Here is a 23,212-nt window from a genome sequence, read left to right on the forward strand (position 1 = left end):
GTTGTCGCCTCGTAATCAAGTCCCGGGTTCGATATCCGGTAAAGGCACATGGCACAGTGGTTCGGATCCCACATTAAACTGTAGCTCCAGTCCCGATTAGCCTTTCTGTTCATAAAGTCGGATAATGGGCCAGAGTGTACGAATGATCTCAACAGCTTGGCGAAGAACGCTAGTTGCTCACGAATGAACAGCGTGGACACATTTGTCCGACTGGGACATGCAAGGTGCTCTTTATGTAAATTTTTTGGGAAAGGATCATGATGTATGCCAAGTTTTCCTGCACGTTGATGAAGGGTGCCGTATAATGACATTTGTATAAATAAGACGTTGATGTTGTCTGCAAATGTTATCCTTCACCATAATTTCCCTACATGGTCAATTTGACAGCAATAACTCTCCGAAAGGGTCTTGCTTACACTCCGGGCTTAGCTCTTAGTGCATATCAGATTTATTTGAGCCACTTAAAAATAATATGAGAGAGAAGAAATTTTAGACAGATGAAGCACTGACAAAAAAAATCAAGATATCCTGCGGTGGCTATGACAGCAGTCTTTTTTCTTCAACGCCAAATAACTCACGGAACTGACACATTGATAGCAGTATTGCCTCTATGCTCAGGGAGATTCCTTTAAAAAATTCACGTAGTTTTGTCCTTGTAGGACTTGTAGTCTTGGTCGGTCAACCCTGAATGACCCTTGCAAATGTGCTGTTTGAGAAAATATCAAACTAATTCCATCTGTATTTTTACGTCGCTTTTCTGCCAATTTAGCTAATCGCGACGACAAGGATAAAATTGTGAAATAGATGGAAAGACAAAAACACATTATGCCTTGATAAAGATTCGAATCCAGGAATTCTGGCGCTACACTTACTTCTCTGCCACAGAAGACGACCTAACTATTTACATTTTTCAAATTATTTAGAGAATATTTTCGTTCACTGTAAATTAATGGAAAGACCAAAAATCATCAAATGAAATAGGTCTACAAGTTAGATAAAACTAAATTAATGCTTACTGGAAGAAAGCAATGTTTCCTTTCTTTTCCTAATGCCTCAGACCTCCCCGATGGCGCAGTGGTAGCGTCGTCGCCTTGTATTCAAGGGGTCCTGGGTTCGATACCCGGTGGAGGCAGATAGTTATTCGGATCCTACTTTAAACTGTAGGTCCAGTCCCGATTAGCCATACTGTGCATAAAGTGGACTTAAAAAACTGTTTCTTTGACTTTATGGGCGTGAGTGATCGGAGTTTATGGGTCCGGGACGGGATCGATACGGTTTATAAAACTATCCCGATCTTCAGGACAGAAAATTTCACGTATTTCCCGACTAGTTCAGAAAATTTTATGGATGGGTAATGTTCAGAATTTCCAAACACTCCTGAAATTATTGAGTTCCACGCACATTTTGTCTACAAAGAAATTATTTTCCGTATTTTGATGCCATTTCTAGATTTCCCTTCCGATAATTAAGTATATCCAGAATTCTTATTTCGCGATCACTTTAAATTCCTGACCTATCGGAAATCCCGAAAGTAAGGAAATCATTTCCCGAAGCTTCCCGGGACAGGACTTCTGAATCCCGCAAACTGAAGTCTGCTTTCCGTTGCGACTGGTAGTATGTCAGAGGTCCCAGGTTCGAATCCTCGTCATTGTGTTTGTTCAATCACCATGTTCCTGACGTGAAAAAACCAGAATACGTAAACTTTAATAAACAAATGTCGTATCCGATGCAGAGGCGGGCTGATTAACATCTGTGCATAAATTGGACTTGAATCTAGGGATGTACAATATCGGAATTTTGATATCGAGATATATCGTCAAGAAAATATCGTCGCAGACGATACGATATTATTTCCGTATAGTGATATGGGTGATATATCGTCTCCCTCTCTACAATATATATCGCAAAAATATCGTGACGATATATCGTCTAGTTAATATCGCCTGGACGATAGTTCCTCAATATCGCGATATATCGTCTGGACGATATATCGCTGATCAGTACTTGAATCAGTTGAAATGTCGGTTCTGCCAACCGAAGGCTTCGTGTTTTGATGACGTTACTTTGGTCTCAATATGTGTTCCTTGCACCCCTAGCACGGGTGGTTTTACCACAGAGAGCAATGTAATAAAAACGGACTCTATTGAACGTTCGTACCGCCAAAAGGACCCACCGAAGAGAAAAATGACACTTGCATTAAAATAAAAAAATCATTATGCCCTGCCTGCTTTACCCACTGGATCATTCACTGTGCCTGCACTTTCTTGTTCTTCCTCCATGATATGTGTCGCCGTTCTTTCCTTTCAACATGTTTACAGTTAATCGGATATCATGAGTAAGCAGTTGCAGTGGAAGGAATCTTCCAAAGCGAAAAAAACAAAAAAAAACATTTGTTTCCCCGCCATAATGAATTCACAGTTGCCTTCTCCTTAGATATAACACTGACATAGTGTTGATTGATTGAGTTGGTGTTTTAAGACCACTTTATGCATAGTAAAGCAAATTTGGACTGGACCTACAGTTTAAAGTAGGATCCGAACCACTATGTACCTCCACCGGGTATCGAACCCAGCACCCCTTGAATACAAGGCGACGACGCTACCACTGCGCCATCGACAAGGCCTGAGGCATAAGGAAAAGAAACGAAACATTGCTTTCTTCCAGTAAGCATTAATTTAGTTTTATCTAACTTGTAGCTTCCTTGACTGAAATATTGATTTTACCCATGCGTTATGTCGCCCCTCCATCCTTCGAAAATTTTAAGCCCCCCTGTACTTTTTGAGGACATCATACACTTCCTCAACATAAGATAACAACATTGTGAGGACGCTAATCACTTGTGCACCAGAAGTAATAAGCCTTGTGAGGACATCATACACTTCATCAACAGAATATAGTAACCTTGTGGGGACACTACTCACTTTGCATCAGAAGTAATAAACCTTGTGGGGACATCATACACTTCTTCAACAGAATATGGTAACATTGTGGGGACACTACTCACTTTGCATCAGAAGTAATAAACCTTGTGAGGACATCATACATTTCTTCAACAGAAGATAGTAACCTTGTGGGGACGCTACTCGCTTTGCATCAGAAGTAATAAACCTTGTGAGGACATCATACACTTCTTCATCAGAAGGTAGTAACCTTGTGGGGACACTACTCACTTTGCATCAGAAGTAATAAACCTTGTGGGGACATCATACACTTCTTCAACAGAAGATAGTAACCTTGTGGGGACACTACTCACTTTGCGTCAGAAGTAATAAACCTTGTGGGGACATCATACATTTCTTCAACAGAAGATAGTAACCTTGTGGGAACACTACTCGCTTTGGATCGGCAGTAATATACCTTGTGAGCACATAATACACTTCTACAACAAAAAGGTAAGCTTGTGGAGCGAAAAGTTTCTTAAACGTATACGGAATTTCTATCGCGAATTGAAGCCATGACTTCCTTCTTTCAAAGCACATAAAGTAAATTGATTGAATTTGTGATATGTAAATAATGCATAAAAGAATAATATATTATCATAAATTAGAAATGTACATAAATCAATAATAATAATAACAGTTACTGTTAATATTTTCATGGCGTGTAAAGTTACATTTTAGCTTCCTTGAAAAATATATTGACTTTGCTCATGATACACCCCTCCCGCTTCCGCTTGGAAAATTTCTACCCTTGAGCGCACTATACAGGGTGTATATAAACATGTGTCAGAAACTTTAGGGATTTATTCGTGACATCAAAACATAACAAAAAGTTCATATGAACATGGGTCCGAAAATCCTTCGTTAGGGAGGTATGATAGGAAATAATATTCATTGCACAAAAATTAGACATTGACCAAACACATTTACATGTATGAAAGGAGTTAATATTCATGCCACAAAGACATTGCCATTTACAAAAATTGCTCCAAGTGACCACCTCCTGCTTCCATGCATCCCCTGAGCCTGCGTTCCATACTTTGCCGTACGATGTGGAAAACTCCTGGTGTGTTCCGTATTTGGTCAAATCCATGTTTGTTGGATACGCTCCCTCAGAACATCGACCTTGGGGACAGGAGTTGAATACACCAAGGATTTTAAATGTCCCCAAAGGAAAAAAAAAATCCGTTTAAATCTGGCGATCGGGAAGGCCAGCAGGCCATGCAATGGATCCCCCGTGACCAATCCATCTGTTCGGAAACTGGTTATCGAGATACTGGCTAACGATCTGTGTAATATGCGGTGGAGCACTATCGTGCATAAACCACATTCGTTGGATGACGTCTAGAGTTACATCATCAAGTAAATGTAGCAACTCATGTCTGTTAAACTGTAGATACGTTTGTCCAGTCAGACGTGGCGGAAAGAAGTAGGGGCCAATGAGATGATCATGAATGATTCCACCCCACATGTTAAGGCTGAACCTCTGTTGATGTTTGTCTTGTCGCACTGCTTGAGAGTTTTCATAAACCCAGATGTGATTGTTATGATAATTGAAGATCCCATCACGTGAAAAGCCAGCCTCATCAGTGAATAAGGTACATGCTAAGAACTGCAGAAACTCAGCACACTGCCCTAACATGCATTGACATAAATTTATTCGTGGCTGAAATTCTGCCTTGTTTAATCCTTGCACCCGTTGAAGGTGATACGGGTACAGAAGATTTCCATGCAGAATGTTCCAGATCGTCATGTGATTAACACCTTTCCTTCTAGAAATTCTCCTTGTACAGGTTGATGAAGTTTCATCCACAGTCCGAAGGACCCATTCTTCAATCTCAGGCGTTCGTACATCGCGTGGTCTCCCACCATCTGCAACTCTCTTCTCAAATGTGCCGTTGGTGTAGTAGTACAAACGTTCGTGCACAAGGTAACTGCCTCCCAGGGTAACGTTCAGCATAACGTTGACGTGCTTCGACCGAATTCCCCATCTGCTAGGTCGTACATGTAGTGCATATCCGTCACTTCAGACACTGAATACATCGTTGTGATGTGGTGTGATGGATGTAAAACAGAACAAACGGCAATCAGACAAAAAAAAAACAAAAAACAAATGCCATGCCCAACCGTACACAAGAAAGTGAGTTCAAATGCACATTTGAGGTACATTACACAACCAGGAATCACTACAGGGAATTCCTTTCATACCTCCCTAACGAAGGATTTGCGGACCCATGTTCATATGAACTTTTTGTTATGTTTTGATGTCACGAATAAATCCCTAAAGTTTCTGACACATGTTTATATACACCCTGTATATTTCTTCATTGGAAGATAACAACGTTGTAGGGACACTACTCGATTTTCCATCAGAAGTTATATACCTTGTAAAAGTACTTTTTAAATTATTAACTAATTTAATTTAGTAACACTGTTGAGCCTTGTTTCATGCCTTGGTCAGCATTGTAATGTTTAATTGAATTTAGATACAAATTAACATTTAACTTAAAGCAAAGCATGATTCGAAATGTATATAAATTAAACACAAATAGTTTGTGAGAGCAATGAAAGATACTTTGCATATATCACATTTTGCAACGTTTCTTTCTGGCTTTTTTGGCTAATCGTGACGATTAGATAAAATTGATGAAGGGACACTGGAATAAAATAATCAAATTTAGAACTTTATTGAATCAATTTCAAGTCCTATATCCCTCTGCATGATTTCCACATCATATCACATGGTATTATTATTATTATTATTATTATTATTATTATTATTATTATTTGTAACCCGCGTGCTATGTAGCTTTTTACTTTTTGTCTTCATGTTAAAACACAGAAGTTTGCATTTCTACCCAAAACAGCACAACACTCGTTAGTATAAATATTTTGCTAACTTCATTTGTCAGTCATTTAATTACATCCACCGTCAGATCTCTCCTATTTCATGTAACATCTGTTTCTCTTTTCCAGTGATTTATTCTCTGCAGGACAAGTATTTACGATTTTGTTTATGAAAAATATCATAAACGACAAAAACTGCAAAAATCGACAGAGACTAAAAGTATTTCCTCTCTTTTATTGTCAAGTACCAACAGGGTAGCATTTTCAAACTTATTTACACATCGGTCCCCACAGCGTCTGTACAGAATCAATGGTGTGTATGGAGTGTATGTGCAAATTTTCATGAATCTAATGGACCTTGTGGGGACCCGAGGCCACCTGATTTCACAGGCCTTGTGGGTACTGGTGTCCCCACAAGGATAGGAAACGTTTTTCTTGTATAATTTGCTCACAATGTAGGTTACTTTTAATTTTCGGGAGTTTATAGTTTTACTGTGTTATTTGTCACATAATTTCAACAAACACATCAGACTACGACTGTGATTTCCCCCGGTCCCCACAGTGTATGTGCACTAACAGAGTCCGCACAAGGTAGCATATGCGCGTATGTGTGTGTGTGTGTGTGTGCGCATAGGAAGGGGCGTGTATACAGAGTATCGCCATACATCATCGATAAAATTTCAGAGAGCTAATAGAGGATATGAACAGGAACAAGTTTTCTTAATGATATTGTAGCTCTAACACTGTTGCCTTGTAATCAGGGGTTTCCGGATTAGATCCCCGCTTGAGGCACGTTACACAGTGATAAGAATTCCACTTTAAACTGTAGGTCTAAGCTTGATTACCGTATCTGAGCAAAACTGTCCTTAAATACAAATATTGACTTATTGTTTTTCTCATTTAGGATGCAACGAATCCTCGAAAAACTGTATTTTCTATCCTGCTTGTGTGCAACCACATGACAAAGATTCGTGGTCATGGCGTGTGCAGACCCTCTGATTAGGGAGTTTGATATTGAATATTAAATATTTAAATTTAACATTTAATATTGAAACATTATCTCGTGTATTGTAGTTCAAACTGATAGTGTATCTAAGATTACAAACAATTTGTGTATATTTGGGTAATAAAGCTGGTCACAATTTTCTGCAGCGTCTTCATACCCTAATCTGATCTGGCCCTCATGAGCGAACGAAGAAATAGATTTTAAAATACACTTAATTGCTAGCTCCTTCCCATTACGCTAGGCCCTTAACCATTAAACGATATTCTTTTCTTTCTTTTCTTCTAGGTCTTCAGCACGGTTATGACGTATCTCGTCGTCCTGGTTCAATTCAAAGTTTCAATACCTCGCAGTATTGAGAAAAATTGCAGCGCCATGATGACACCAACTGCAATATCCGATTACATTTTCTTGGGAGAAAAGGATGATTAGTAGGGAAAGGATTCTAAGGTGCAAAATTATGGTCGGGAAAGGTTAAAAAGAGTTCTGAAAATGTTTTAAAAAATGTGCAAAAAAAGGTGCTGATAAATTGCCTGTTTTCAATGCTCTTTTCCTGCACCTTCTGTATACCTAGGTATAATGCACGCGGACCTTTTAGAGAACTGTGGTTCTGCCGAATAGGTTTTGCTACATTATTAACTATTGGTGCTGCAATGATTATACTATACCATTTCATAGCTCTCGTTCTGCTCTACAAAATGAGACTATATGACTATATTTTTCTGTATTTTTTTTTTAACAAAACGTAAAAGAAAAGGAAGGAAAATGGTGCTGAAGCATCAAAGAATGGGGTGAAAAGGGGTTAAATGAGCTAATTTCACGAAAAGGTGTAAATGTGTAGTAGAAAATGTGTTCATTTTACTTGATTTCATGTCCTAAACTACACATCTCAAACGATCACTATGAAAACAGCTCTATTTTTGGAAATGTGCTGCACCTTAAAATCCGTTCGTTAATGATTAGTGCACCTACAGGCACTGCTTAAGTTTACTTCATATGCTGTACGAACTCTAGAAACATGAAGCTACTGGTTAGTCACTTGTGTACATAACGTTTGCAATTTGTTTTGTTTTACATATTTATGATAGACTCAAGATATGTATGTGTGTGTGTGGGGGGGGGGGGGTGTCTGTGTGTGTGTGTGTGTCAGAGGATTGATACAAAGTAAGGTGTTCAGGCTGATGGAAACTTGAGGGTATATGACAATGGCAAGTTTATATTCCTGTTTTGATATTATGTTATGTTATATGGGGTGGTCGAAGTGAAGGGGGAAAGCGAGGGGGAAGTATCCCCCAGTAAAGAAAATTTTCATAAAGCATACTACGCCTAGCTGGATTTCTTTGAATTTGAACTAAACATTTTGGGTGCCTCAGCACTTGTGCTATTTTGCACCCGTCACGTTATACGGGGTCCAGCCCTTGACCATAACAAATCACATAACTGTATGGTCGCATAACTAAAATCTTAAAATATTCTGACTTAGGTTAAAAGCTGAGGCTGTAAAGAGACACTGAGCTCACATAAGGACAAAAAACAGGATAACACACAGAATTATACTGGCCTTAGGGCCAGACGCCAGAGCCTCGTTAGTCTGCAAAATGCAGTCCAGGGTGTACTACGTGGAATTGAGGTTGACAGTTAGGTGTACTACATGGAAGGTCACCCCTTATACCCCTTCCCCTAACTGGAACAAATTCCACAAACATATGGAGTGTCTCCATGGTGATCCATACAAGCATCACCACATATATCCCCGATGTAGTGGTAACATCGGCGCCTTGCAATCAAGGGGTCCCGGTGGAGGCACATGGCACAGTGGTTTGGATCCCACTTTAAACTGTAGGTCCAGTCCCGATTAGCCTTTCTGTGTATAAAGTGGACTTAAAATAACAATCGACCAAATTCCAGCAAACATTATACCAGTTAGGAATTTTCTCTTCGACCACTTATTGATGACGTGCCATAATTTCAAAGGTAGTGATTGCTGCTCCAACTGTTTCAAGCATTCCCATTGGATGGTGGCTTTTTGGGGTAGTAAATAATCTGTGGTGGTTAGGTTAGGCTTGTTGGGTTTAGTTATCTTAGAAGAAGACGACGAAAAATTGTTGTAGCAGCAATACCGGCCAATTTCAAATAATTTTGAGAGTAATTAAATTTTGTTAAAGTTCGAACCATGATTAAGGCATGGATGTATCTGTATGTTTGCTCCATCACATACATGTTATCAGTTGCTCATTCATCCTCATCGTCACGGATTAACCAAGAGGCAAAAAGGCAACGTAATATATCCTAAATAGAAAAAAATAAAGAACAGAGACAATAGAACGAACATATCGTGCCTGGTAGAGGATGTGTGTTACAAAACGGAAATGTGTAACTATTATGGCAAGAGATATTAATGACGGCAGGAGCACGTTCAATTGTTAAGGCAGAACCATCACATAATACAGGTGAAATTGTTGTTGGTTGACGTGAATTGTTAATCTGCTTAAACTCTTAAAATACTCTAATATCAGGTTTTATGTTGCATATTATTATTAAATTTTGGGGGCCTCCACGACCGAGTGCTTTGCATACTGCTCTATGGAACCGGAGACCCTATGTTCGAAGCTTGGGTAATATTGAAGAGCTTATTGTGTTCGTTCACTTATTTGGTCCCTCCATCATTCGTACTTATCGTTGAAATCAACCAAGAGTGGTAGAAAATGGTCGTAAAAATATCAAAGTTACCACATGCCGAAAGCAAGGACCTTCTTTGCTAGTTTTCTTTTTATATTTGTTTTAGAGCTAATGATAATCACAATAACAAAAAAGCACAAAAAAACGAACAACCAATATTCATAAATGAAGAAAATAAATCGCCAGCTCAGAATCTGATTTCTTGCGAACTCAAAATGGTCAACAAGTATTTCTTCTGAGGTCAAATGACTACAGAATGAAACGCTATAGTAATTCCTTGATGACTCATGGTTAACATTGCTCTCCTGTGTGGTACTGACGTCTGACAGCTTCTTTTAATCTTGCATAAAGTTTCGGAACTGACGCTGCAGTGTTTCCAATTCAATCTCGCGTATTTTTGTAAGAGGTGAGGTCTTACATAAGAATTTCGGTGTACCGAGGACAATGTGTTCCTTCATCAAAACACTCAGCCAACATCCCTGAACAACCTGTGAAAATTTGTCGGTAGAGTTCGGTTGCACCCTGTATATCTGGCAGTTGCTGGTCAACTGGTTCATCGTACCCATCCGAGAAAAGTGTGAAGAACCATAGACCTTCCCTACATGGCTCTGCTTGACAGCTCTTCGGCCTAGGTCCGATGAACACTTTGACCATCTACAGGTGTTGTTTACGTTAAAAGGACTGTTGTAAATATTAATTTGCATTGTTTTTGATTAAATCAACTTTTTAGTCCACATATTTCATATTTCTTCTTTTGGTGTTTTATTGTCTTGATATTTGAAGAAGAAATAGAAATGGTTTTCTGTTTTCCAGAATATAAATGGAAGTGAAGAAAAGAATCGGAAAACTGACCTTTGCAATTTCCATAACTAGCAGTTTATACAGCTATGGCATATTACCACAAATTCCGTGACCCGAGACATATTCAAATTGAATCGACAAAGTCATAAAATAATATGGAACTTTCGCCTTGAGAAAAGATCTAGTGACATTTTATTTCGCCTATTTCCTTCCTACATACAGACTACTTATCCACATTTGGATTTGGAAGAGAAGGAATCATAGGCGCTGACTTTGAGCGAAAACAGTAAATAATACCAAAACAGTAAATAAACACATGCAAATAAGCAAAGATATAAATAGTACAAATCCATGAGAAAACCTTAACATTCTAGTACATATAAACACTTTAATACCATACCATACATGTGAAAGTGAATGCATCAGTTACCTTGGAACAGCCGGATTACGAGAATGGTAATCATGCTGAGAGGGACGACGGCGGCAGTGAGACGTGGAGAGTCCACTTCTGTGGCAAAAATTGCAGTATAGAGATTGAGGTTGACGCAGGGGGCGATTTAGATTCCTTCCTTCCATAGGATGCAAGACAGAAGCTAGTTGTGTATCGGACAATTCAATATCAGGTGGAGGATCATCCCGAATATAATAAGGTTTAAGATGTGATATGTGAACCTTGCGAAGAAAAACCTTGGTGTCGGGGTCTGCTGAAAGGGGGAAGGTTGTATATTCACAGGCGGAAATGGGAAGGTCGACGAGCCGTACAAATGGCCATGTAGAGGGGCTGACATTATTGAAACCACACGGAAAATTTTTCCCAAATTCAAAAGGGTAAACAACCAAAACAAAAGGGTAACTGGTACTAACACATATGTGGTAACAATACGGAACTGCAACATAAGGAAATATAGATATTAAATATATATATATATATATATATATATATATATATATATATATATATATATATATATATATATATATATATATATATATTATATAAATAATCAACTGCAGACCTTTTGTGAAACCAACTAGCTCTCCCAAATATTACCAGACCAGAAGTCCTGGAAAAGGGAAAAGGAAAAAAAAATGTTTCTAGAGGGGGGAGTGGGGGGGGGGGGGAAATTTTGTTAAAAAAAAAAAGGGGGTGAATCCAAACTTTTCTTACTTTTAACACGTGAAACGGAGAAATGTATGTATGCAGAACCAGATCTGCTACCAAAAACTTTGTAACCTGATGGTTGCGTGTGGAACGAAGTAGTCAAGATTTTGCAAAGAAAGCGTAGAGGTCCGTGGAAATTCAATTACTCGCACGGTAAACAAGAAAAACAAACCAATCAGTTACAATAGTCAGGGATTTTTGTTGAGGCTAATGACAGTATTTTGGACTGTCACCTCAGTCTCTACTGAGAACCAACTTGACAAAAGTAAACGTGGTCGAAACGATGCACGTAAAAAAGGCAGAAGTCGAATTAATTCTTTTCTCACTCAATGAATGTAACCTCTTGTCCTTCTGAGCATGATTTCTCTTCCCGTATTGTCAAAATTAAACTAATACTCTAGTTTTGTATTATAAGGGATAATTACGTACACTAGTTCAATTTTGCGACTCTAGTCGAAATTTATTACGCCAAACCTCGCAGCGAAGAATGGCTGGCGTTTTTTCAAGAACAACATGTACATAATATTAATCGTAACAAATTATTTCCTTCAACATATAATTATAAGTGACTTGAAGGTGGATCAACAATTCTTTGTTTCCGGCAAATAACAAGATAATAAAACTAGAACACATCCGGCAACTACAATGACATAATATATGCAATTAATCAAAATACGTTAAGGTCAATATACAATTGCGTTTTAGCACAACTCTTTTTGCTAATTCAAGTTACTCAAAAAGAAACCGCCCATTTGACATATTAATTGTTTTTGTGCTCTTATTTAAACTCGTCAGATACGTTTCGCGAAAGTTATCTCAGCTCACGGATTAGTTTGCAATCATGTTAATCGTATTCCCAGGTTGTGCTCACGTGATTCTAATTGAGTGATTCGTCTTTTTTCTCTTTTATGCAAAAAAGGGGGGGGGCGTGACCAAGCGTCACTTTCTTTCTCTACTATGCCGACCACAACATTACAACGTCCAATCTTCCAAAACTGAATCCATTAATTGTTTTACGTACCATTCGTTCTTGTCCGTCACGCGTTACTTTCTTGATTCAATTTATTACCCCGTCGCAAAAAGAACGGAAAAAGAAGGGGAGAGTGACGTTCTTGTCCAAAAACACGCATTCACTGTTCACTTATAAAAAGTAGTCATGGTGTACATACCTCAGTTCGTTGTATAACTGTTCATCTCCATCAAGTGGGGGCAAAAATCCACTGGATCAAGGGAAAACGGGAACGTCATCAAATTGGTCGCTTTCACGCACGTTGAATGTTATTGTCCTCTATTCACTCGTGTCCTTCCTTCTCAGCAACCAATCCATCCGTCCTTCATATTTCGAGTTCCGGCAGGCGAACCCAGGAAAGTTGTGTTCGGTCAAAAATGTCAATGGTCAAGTAAGCTCCAATTTGCCATCCTTCCTTTTTGACGTTCGTTTTCCAAAAGATCCCAACACTTCTCAGACGTACTAGCACCATACGTGAACAAAGGAACGATTCCTCGTAATGTTCGAAGAACTTAGTTTGTGCCGTCCTACAAATTACGATCGACGAGAAAGAGAAGCAATGAGTTCCACGAGCCGCTACTTCTCTCGTAGTCCATGACGTCACACCAAGAAATCCCTCGCGACTCGCAAGCTGGAACGGAACTGCCGTTTTCGTCGATCGAGTTCGTGAAGCAGGGGAAAGTCACTAGTGACCTCTAGCGGTCAATCAATTAAGTAGAATTTGAAAAACACTGACGCGAAGCGTACCGGAAGTATGAGGAGAACTGTGAGGATATTCGACGCGGAATTTAACATTATACTTGAAAATCATGTTCGCGTAGAAAATCGTCACAGGGGGCAAGGCACTTTCTGACCCCCAAAATTCACGTAGAAGGACACATTTTATGTATATTTACATATGTAAATATGCTGATCTTGACCCCCAAAATTACTTTGCTCCCCCCCCCCAAAATATCTTAAGTTGGCACCTCTGGAAGGAATAGCTTTACACACTGTGCGAATATAGCTTTTTGCGTTGGGTGGAATGCTCTCTCAGTGGTGCATTTGTGATTTCATCTCGGGAGGTAGGTTCTTTTTGGGTATGCAATATGTATGTTACCAGTCTAAACTATTGCCTTCAAAGTACCTTACAACATTCATTCTATCATAGGTCATTAAATCTTAAAGTAACATTTACACGTTGTTTAGAAACACTTAGTATTAATATATTTACATTCTAAGAAAACCGAAACTCGTACACAAAAAGTGATATCAAACTTGTACACAAAAAGTGATATCAAACTAGTAACAAAAATTAACCAAATTTCTATTGGCAACGACAAAGTTAATTTCAATTTAACCTACATACAAGCTTGTTGTAAACACTTTAATGCGTGTCAAATATTAGCACCATGCCATAAAAACCTAAGTTGGAAAGAGCTTGCTGTTGGCTCGGCTCAGTGAGGTTGGTCAGTTCCAGAATGGTGGTCTTCTTTAATCCGCAAAGCTGCATACATTTCGGCACGGAAATCTTCGATGACTGGCCGCAAACATCAATGATGACCGACGGTGGCGTGCCCAGGATTTTCGACAGGTGGATGGGGCACGTATACTCTTTTTGGTAATCATCCCTCATTTTGCCCCCTTTTTCTGCATTCGATGTTCTTCTTTTTAGGAATACGGGTCAAATGGGGGCATAACCGCCACCAACATGGGCACGCCATTGGTGACCGAGTCTGCATTAGCACCCGATTCCGCAAGTCTGGCAAGATGAGATTCATCTTGCTGAACCCGCTCTCACATTCTGCTGAAGATATCGAAACATTAACAATTACTCTTTAAAAGCTTCTTAAGCACATTACCCAACTACTCCTTTATGGTAAGTGCAAGAGTATTTTCTGAGTCAGAATTCGTAATTTTCACAAAATGGCACAGAATTTTGATTTAGTCATCACTACACAAAAAGCAATTCATTTACACTACGCGGCCACTTGTTTACATCCATTACTTCTCAAAACTTTGTGCATTCACTACAATCAGAAGACCTTAGTGATATATTCTCAACGAGATCTTGTAAGAACTATTTTCTGAAATCTGTAAATAGTTTCTTCTCAACTTATGAAGTATCTTTCATTGCCCTATCTGTTTTTCTCGGAGCAAATGCTTCTGTGGCTGATTTTAAGGAGAAACTGTTCTACGTTCAGGTTGGCATCGGTTGCTTCCAAATCTAGTTGCAAATAGTTTGCATAATGAGTCTATGAAATGAATGACGTAAAATACAAAGGATTTGACTGAACATCATGAACAGCACGCTCTAATTTGTGATCTAGGGCAGTGGTTCGCAAACGATTTCGCTCCACGGCGCGCTTCCTGTTTGATGATTTTACCGTCAGAATGTAGGCCTATCTAACACTTGCACGCACAATGGTAATTATCCATACCAACTAACTGTAGACCAGACGAACGAAAACAAGTCTCTGCGCAAGTAGTGACGCGAGACGGCTCCACCAATGAACAGCGAGAGAAACAGGATTGTGTAATGGGCGACGGGAGTTTTCCCGAATTCTTCCCCATTTCCTCCAGCATTGCAAACTTTTGAAAAGTATAATACCGAACGCACATGGCAAACGGATCGTATTTTTATCTCCAGGTCCGTACAATTGGTTTAAGAATGTTTTAGAGAAATATTAGGGATAAAATTTCAAGAGCAAATTTTCACAAGCCGTGCATTTAGCGTACGGACTAAGGACTTTCGTCACTTCATTTCTCGTGAAATTCTAGCCTGCTTTGATATTTCACATCACTCTCTTTCCTTTGAAATGTTTGCGTTGAATTCAATATGGCGGGCAACAATATGCCGGACCTGCGCTTGACACACACAGCTAGGGATCTCCCTGTGCCTAACCTATTTCTTTCATGATCAGGATAACTCCTTTACATTTTGTAGGGGATGTTAAGGGACTTTTGACTCGTCATAGTTCACGTAATGAGGCTTTTATCAGTCACATAGCTATACATATTATTTTGTATCTTCTGATCCCATTGCAGTCCCAGAATGATTTTTTGATATGTTTTAGAGTATAACATGAGGGACCCAATAAATTTTTTTCAGGATTTTTGGTGATGACATGTTTTGAGATATTCAAGGTCAAAGGTCAAGGTCACATGACAAAATTATATTTTTATCCAGAGGTAGGCTTGTTCAATTCCCTGTACAATAAGCTTTATTTGAGCTTCCTAGGCGAAATAGGGGAGGAGTTACTGCACATTTAGTACAGCTAAGCGGGCTCAAAAAGGGCAATTTATGCAAACTTTGACCTTGAATAATTTAACAATTACAAGACAAACGAATCTAAAAATTTTCATAGTTACTAACTATGAACTAACTCCCCAAATTTCATGAAAATCGGAGATGGTCAGGTTGGAAATTTCACATATCTGTGTTGATTTGGCATGGAATGACTCATATGTATAAACACATTTTCGGATCTGGCCCTCCCTCAAAAAAATCCTGGGTACGGGGCCTGGCGCCAGGGATATTTATCATATTGTAGAATATTAAAATATCAAAATAATCGTGAATGAATAAACATGTATTCCATTTATTCTTGTACAATCATTGTACGATCAATTATATTCAGGGTGATAAAGTTCAGTATACTTCAGTAATATCCTCGAATCACAAAGGAAACGTCTGTGTACAATCTGTTCAAAGTCATTTCAAAATAATTTAGAATAATACTAACTACCACCATCTAATAATGAACGTGAACACTAATGAGCATTTCTTTTTCTGGAAACAATTTTAATAAAACCACAGAATGTTAACTAATCTAAATCTGCTTTCAGTGATTCGGTTGGGATATCAAAGGATTTACATTTTAAAACTCTTAAAATGTTTTCAAAATACAAAAATTGTACATGTAAATTATTCATTTTGAGAATGTATTTTCCAAATTCGAATTGCATCATTTCAAACATTTTTAATAGAACAGTTGACAATAAATTATGAATAGCAAATGATAGGTAACTCCTATCAAATGGACACATACGCACACCCAACACATATGTGTGTGCGTGTGTGTGCATAATATGTTTGAATGTATTAATTTTGCACATTACAATTTGTAACTAATAGCAGAATAATAGAAAGCATGTAGAATCTCCCATTAGTCAATCGCGTATTTTTTAATCTACATACACATATGTTTGTAGAATATTTGTAGATAACAATAAACTGTAGTACATTGCATTGATATGTTCCATACTATCTGTGAGAGATAAACCACCGTATAATGGTCAAATATATTAATTATAGCTTTTTGTTTCTAAGGAGAAACCTTTATTATTTTCATCAGATATAGTGAAATATTGTAGTTTTGAGTAAAATAAGGCTACAAATATGCAATTTGTTTATTTGAAATTATTCAAAATAATCTCTAAATATATACTGCATATCAGGGCACATTACAATGAATAACAACTTAGTTTATATCGATCTTATAGTCTGGTTTAACCTCTGTAAATAATTTAGAAATGTTTAGTTATATGCAATATACATTTTTCTTAATCATATTCCTTAATAAATTACATTAGGCAATTCAATGTAATACATTTTCAAATATTGCCCTTATCATAAAAGTTTAAAATTGTATATTAACCATTGGTTATGTCACAGTTATCACAGTTAAACAGGCATGATTTTGAAGTGCATGCGAATCAAAGAGAACACCAAAATCTTCAGATCCTGTACCAAGTAATAAAATGCTCTTAAGCCTTCCGGGTCCTTGGTTTGATCAACTTCCATGACGCAACCGATCTGGTATGTAGTGAAAGACACGTGTCGATCCTTTGTGAATATTTCCAGTTCTTGCCTTCCACGGCAGTCCGGCTTCGGCCACTGGAAGTCATCTTGTTTCAGGATATTTGAGGCTTCCACGATGCGCTCCACTTCCCTCATCACTGCCTTGTGAACGTAAGTTTCCTTCCTCACTATGGTGTCATTCTTATACCTGGAGTTATTTGCATACCTCAGGCGACCATTAGGTCTAAACTCAAATTCCAGGAACTCGTGTCCAAATTTCCCTTTGTGGCCAACATAATATCGAATATAAAAGTCGCTTTCTAAACTCATACTGGCTACTCACATACCTGCCTTGTTGAAGGTATCTAAAAAGTTAATGACACGTTTCAATAATATCAAAACAGCGAAAGGGTGTTAAAGTACTAAAGCTTAAGCCAAGAATTGCATAATGAACACATACGCAATCTATTTGGTTAATTTCCCCAACAACTTTGTGCTGTTTCAGCCCATAGCAAGTAACGCTGCAATCACAATAAACTATTTTTTTAGAGTGCCTGGATGTATGACTTCGACGTCATATACGAGTACTCGCGATCCATTCTCCTTGTGGAGAGTTGAGATTTGCATACAATATGGCGAAGTCTACCAACAGATGATTCTTGTAGTGCGGAATTCCTGTAAGTTTATTTATTTCAGAGTAAGAATATTAATTGTCATCGCAAATTTAAAATTATCATTTCCTCATAAATTACACGTAAGCTTTTCTATGTATCACAAAATTTAATAACATGTTAGTGCAAAATATGTGTGTGTTCAACCAGCGCGAAGTTCAACATTTAAGAATTTGTGAGGCAGTTGATTTGAAAGGTTGATTACATTAATGTCGAACTTGTAACTATTAATATTCCTTTATTGGACAAGAGAAAAGTTGATTGTGGTTTGTGAGTTCGTATTATTGTTTATACGGGGCCTCCCCCATGGCGCAGTGGTAGCGTCGTCGCCTTGTAATCAAGGGGTCCTGGGTTCGATACCAGATGGAGGCACAAGTGGTTCGGATCCCACTTTAAACTGTAGGTCCAGTCCCGATTAGCCTTACTGTGCATAAAGTGGACTTAAAACAACAACTCAAACCAACTCAATTGTTTATACCTCGCCGGAAATTGTAAAAATCGAAGAAAAAAGCCACCACGTATTTACTTTCTAGTAACAGTACAGGATAATCAGTTGCTTCTTCAACAATATACGCATTATGCTCCTTTTTAAAAGCATTATGTGCACGGTGCATAGCCTGAAATAAATATAATGTTCATCAATGAAATTTACGACTTCGTTCTATTTGTAAGGACTATTTCACAAATATATTGTGGATAATTAATTTTATACTTTTGCACTTAGTGTGAAAAAAAAAAAGTAAAGTGTTCTCATGTGCTTAGCACCACGCCATGGAGGCGTATAGAGGATGTGGGCCATAATATAACATCCATTGTTTCTCCTTTTTAAAATCTTTCTGGGTCATTCCACTCAGATCTATCAGAGCCTCCAGATCATACACGTAGATTTGGATTTGGAAGATATTTAGCGCGATGACTCAATCATGTCTGGAATGCTTGTATTCCAAATATTAGGTTCCTCGAGAAATAGTTCTAGAGTTATAGCCTGTGGAAGAAGCAATAGAAAATGTAACCAAAATCTGAGAAATGAGCCTCAGAGCTAACTTCAGGACTCAACAACTCTATATTTATACACCAAACAAACCTCCAAACAAGGAACACGCAGTCGGTAACGCGTCTGACTACCATGCTCAAGGTCCCGGGTTCGATCCCCGGCCGGTTCAAATCCGGGAACTTTTCTAACGGTGAAAGCGGCCACGGCGCCCACCCAGCGTCGAATAACATGGGTACCTGGGGGAAACCCTGGGGGATAAAGGCGGTCAGGGGCGTGATGCTGATCACATCACCCCCACTCACGACCGGATCAAGAAAGTGTGGGGCGTTACCCCCACACCCCCTATACGCCTTCATGGCGTGGTGCTATGCACAGGGGAACACTTTAACTTTACCATATTGTATCAAAATACCCTCAGCTTATTTACATTAGCAAATAAAACACTCTAAAATATGCTATTAGAAAGCTTTACATGTCAAACAAATGCATGTTGTTACATCTGTAATCCTCCCAGGAAGGTGGCATTAATTTTTCTAGTAACCTTGATGTGAGCTCAGTATATGCACACATTACGTTGACTTAATATCTATTACCCAATTATATGAGGCTGAATATGCAAAAAATTGAAAAATCTTCCGAAAATGGCGGATATTTGAAATGGTGTCGCACAAAAGGAACAAGTTATATCCAAGCCAAGTTGCATACTACATTAACAGACCTGCCTCTAATATGTGTCAAAATTTCAACTTGTTATTGAAAGGCGCTAGTGCACAGTTAAGGTAGACCCTTAAACGCCGAGCGGGAAGTTTAAAATTGTGCAATGTTTGAAATAAAAATGTATATCTCCGATACTACAAATGCTAGAGTTACAAATTGTAGCTCGTTCCTTTCAGTACAGTCTAAGCTACACGCTTATTATTGAAAAGACTCAATTTTCACTCAACAAAGAGAAGAACAAGAAGGCGAAATTTAAATAAACTTATTTTCCTTACAAAATTTTAATTTCGTCGGTCCCCCACGTAGGCAACGCCAGAACATGGGAGTTTAAAACAAACAGTACCTGCGTATTTCCTCATAAATATTTCATACTTTTAGCAAGAATTACGCTCATACTGATAATACTTCCTTAAAAAAATATTTTCTAATATGAAAGCCGTGCCTTTTAACGGAAAATTCAAAATTCCAAAATTGTTATCTCGGAAACTATGAATCCTACAGTAAGAAATTATATCTCGTTTTCTTCAATATACACTAGACTATACGCCTATCGTCGAATAAACTTAATTTTCATTTATCAAGTAGAAGAAGAAGAAGACGAAAGATAAACAAAACTATATATTTACGAAATTTGAATTACATCAGGCAACGCAGAACTTGATGGTTTAAAAGGGAACCTGCATATTGCCGGATATGTGTTTCATTCTTGTGGCAAGAATTACGCACTTTCTTCTGACACTTAATGAGAAAAAATATAATTTCTAATGTAAAAGCAGTATTTTTATACTGTGGAAATTGCGTTCACCCCCCCCCCCCTCCCATAATCAATTTGAACTTTTCTTATTACTAATAGAATGCTTCAAGACTCGTGTAGCACTCAAAACATGTATCTCTGAACATTACCTGAGTCGCAGTATGCTCCAAAATACGAAGAAAAAACAAATAAGATTTAAAAACATGTATTGGTTGGAACAGGTGTCCACTTTTTTGTAACAACCACAAAATTGGTCTTTAACCTCGCAAAAAAATCTCTGAAAAGAAAGTAGACGATTATTTACAGTTCTTTAGACGCATACACACATTAACAGGGTGAATTAAAAGCCACAGGACACCTTTCATTTCAGAAAAGGAATGGAAAATTAAATATCTCAACATCACAGCTAAACGCTGTGCCCCTAGCGGCAGCATTATGAATTACGCTTTACATTTCATCACGGAACTTTTCCAATGACTGCTGCAACTACTGTTGATACACATGACGTGATTCTTCATCTCAGATGTGAAAATAATAAAAAAATCAAACAAAAGGGGGATCATTTCGTGCGGCACCCTGTATGTGCATGAAAATAGACCGGCTGTTTAACACTTTGGTGGTCTTATTGAAGTTGGGATTTTAAAAATGAAGTTTCCTTTTGATGAATTAATGCGTTGTGTGTGTGCCATTGTTTGTGTATTAATCGTGAAAGATCATACCTTTATACAGTTTCGTCGATGGTTAAGACAGCGTGATTTTCCCAATTCGGGTGGAACATAAATCGTATTTTAAAGGTAAGTACTCTGTGTATATCTGTTGTTATACGAAATTTATGCTATTCTTTATATGCAGATACTTTCAACGCTTGTCGTTGCATCATGCACGTTCTCAAATAATGTTCACAAAAAAGCTGAAATTTGTTAATCAATCAGCTGATGCGTTTGCACTATGCATTCGTATTCAGTTTTCAGTAAATCTTCTATGTCTAACTCAATATACATCAGAGGTGAAGATATAGTACAAGCAATGTAAGCACTGCTTGCATTATTCGAATATCATTTAATGTACTTAATGTTTTAGCCTTATTTCGTTTCCATCGCACTCGATTTCGCGAAAAATTACGGCCGCAAACTCCCTCAGCAGCTCTGTAGCAAGCACCAGCCTCAATGCTTGCGGCTGCTCTGCGGGAAAATAACGCACCCGAAGGAGTCACATGGCGAAGCGTGAAATTCGAGTGGAACCCGTCCACAACGCTTATACCAAAAGCTCTGCTTGCTGAGCTTGCGTTATTCCCGAAAATAGCCGAGCTCAACCGAAAGCAGAAGGATATATTGCCACAAAAAACTACGAGTAAAGAATATTTGTCTTCATGAACACGTAAACAAGATCGCGAATATAGAAATAATTCTTAATCATAAAATAACTAAAATAAGTTATTATCATTGTTCAAAATTCCATATACCTAGATATATATCATTTTATATTACAATTTATTTTAGATTTCGCGAATTGTAAAACGCGTAAAAAAATGGATATTGGGAGTTCGGGCGAGATGGTAAAGGGCGGGGGTTTAAGTTTCCAGGAAGTGAAATGTCTGCACCCCCGTGAAGAGTTTCCCCAGGGAGAGAGGGAAGATTCGACGGACCTTGGTCTGCACCCTGTGTCCAGCTCGGTCCAGCTCAAATTACGTCAAAAGTGTTGACCGCACCAGTGTTTGCAACTGCAAATTATTTACACAGTAATTCAAGTGAGCTGTTTCACAAATTTTACAACCACATTCAATAAATTGACTGCTTTTGAATAAAACTTGGGGTGAAAATAAAGCTATCTAAAAAGAACTCTCTACTGATATTTACACAGCACAATTAAATCGTATACATTGTACACATTATGAACACAAGAACATGTTTTAAGTTTTATTATTATGACACAATTGGTGCTCCCATGATTTGTTGTAGTAGTCTCCTCATTTTGTCATCTTTTCATGCCTTTGACTTTCCTTTTCGTAGGAATACTGGGCCAAAGGGGGGCCAACCCTCCCCCGGCCCCGGCCCCGCCTCTGTATGACACTTTATTACTTAAATATTATGTATATACTCTTTCTGCTGTAATGATTCTGATTCCACCGCTTCATTTCTATCTCCATACTGATATATCTTTCCTTCCGATGAGGGATAAAATTAAGGAAATAGGTTGGTATCACTTTCGGTCGTTTCAGAGATTTCCAAAGTGATCTTGCGTGGATGCTTTCCAGTTGTGGAAAGAGCATGGGAGTGTCTTCACGTTTTGAGAACCTTGAGGCCCTAAGATTTGTTGAATTGTTCGATAGCGGGAAATTTCCTATATATGCAAAGGAGTTTGGAATTTATTGTGGTGAGTACATCGTCTATTCATGTGTTTCTTTGGTTTGAAATGAAATTTTTAAAGTTTGTGTTTAACTTTTTATTTTAATGTTTGACTCCGAATGCGATTTTTAGGGTGCCCACAAATCCTAAATTACAATCACGCAGTGTAAATTAAATGAATGAGTTATTTTACCTAAATCCGTTTGGTCACCGTTTGTCCACATTAAAAAAATCATGAACAAATAAAAGTACTAATAAATAAATAAGAAAATACGTACCCCTTTAGTCGTATGCGGAAAGTTCGCATATGTAAGACGTTTACTACCATACGAATAACGTTACCTGGAATTTCGAAAGTAAATGTGACGTTTGAGGATCATATGGTTTATTTTTATAACCGTCACTTTATTATGATATTTTGACAAATCCACCGACCGGGCCAATGAGGCTATAAACCTTTAATCCTCCTCTTGGCGTGCCATTGTACTACATGTTTTGTTGTACTGAA

General features: G+C 38.1%; 1 pseudogene; it reads right to left on the minus strand.

Moving 5' to 3' along the window:
* Positions 1-16,818: 16,818 nt before the first annotated feature.
* Positions 16,819-17,689, minus strand: LOC145991614 (protein mago nashi homolog pseudogene; annotated as a pseudogene).
* Positions 17,690-23,212: the final 5,523 nt, after the last annotated feature.

This window comes from Lepisma saccharinum, chromosome 1, assembly GCF_977018435.1.
Source record: "Lepisma saccharinum chromosome 1, izLepSacc3.1, whole genome shotgun sequence".
NCBI lineage: Eukaryota > Metazoa > Arthropoda > Insecta > Zygentoma > Lepismatidae > Lepisma > Lepisma saccharinum.